This window comes from Protobothrops mucrosquamatus, unplaced genomic scaffold (assembly GCF_001527695.2).
Source record: "Protobothrops mucrosquamatus isolate PMUCROS unplaced genomic scaffold, P.Mucros_1.0 scaffold5888, whole genome shotgun sequence".
Classification (NCBI taxonomy): Eukaryota; Metazoa; Chordata; class Lepidosauria; order Squamata; family Viperidae; genus Protobothrops; species Protobothrops mucrosquamatus.
In genome coordinates, this window is record NW_015391730.1 from 1 (window position 1) to 1,113 (window position 1,113).

A 1,113-nucleotide genomic window follows, 5' to 3' on the forward strand; every position below is an offset into this window, starting at 1 on the left:
TGGAGACTCAGCCGTGGGGCGGAGCGGGAGAGTCCCGGAGCTGCCCTGGGGAGGAATCCGGGCTTGTTGCCTGATGGATCAGGGCCAGTTCTCGGTTCCGCTTCGGGGGGAGCCCAGCGCTTCAGGCCGGGGGCGGGGGGGGGGCAGGAAGCGAAACTCCAGCACTCCTTCAGCTGTTGTGGGTTGCGGAAAGAAACAAAGTTCCTCTGTGTGTTTGTGTGTGGGGTGTGGGTGTGGAGGGCTGGAGGGGGGGGCAGGAGGAACTCAGAGAAAATAAAAATCCTGCTGGGGAAACATAAAAAGAGTCCAGGAGTTCTGCTTTGATCAGGCGCTGCCTGGATCTGGGACCCTCTTTGTGCGACTGGTTGTGTATACACAACTGTTGTGCAGTGGGGTGAGCCCCCTGCTTTGGGGACCCCGTCCTGCCCTGAGAGTTTCTCCTCAAGTGATAGATGTTCCTTTAACATTCGTTGTTTCTTTTTTTAAAAAAATGTGCCTGAAGAAAACCTCCTTGCTGTGGATACAACAGTTTTTGAAATTTGGGGCAAAAAAAGGAACTCGGGCGCAAAAGAGGGGATGTGGAAACCCAACACAGGGTCAGTCAAAAGGGACTCAGATGCCTCTACACACCAAGGCTCAAAGTACGAGGAATAAACAGGGAGAACTTGAGACCCAAAGGCAGGTGTGTCATGGTGGCAATTCCTGAAACTTAGTGGAATGAAACCCACGACTGGAAAGCACAACTAAAAAGATTTAATAATGTTGAGGAATTGAACGGCAGCCGTCCAAATGAAGTGGGAGACACTGACACAAACTTGTAGTTTTACATCAATAAGTATATTTAACCTCTATATTTACGGCAGATAAGATAGTCAGGCATATCACTACATTGTGAGGTAAATCCTGAGGTAAATCACAAAAGAGCAGACAGAGCACACAGAAGAAAAAGGCGGGGAAAAAGGGAAACTCCCCCTTCACACCCGCAGCCACCAATCAGAGCAGAGATCGCCTCACGCAGGAGCCCGCCCTCCCTCAACTACAAGGCTGTGTTCTGGAGACCATTGTTCCCTTTCCTGATCCAGCTATGAAATTTAATATTTTAACCTTTAAAGT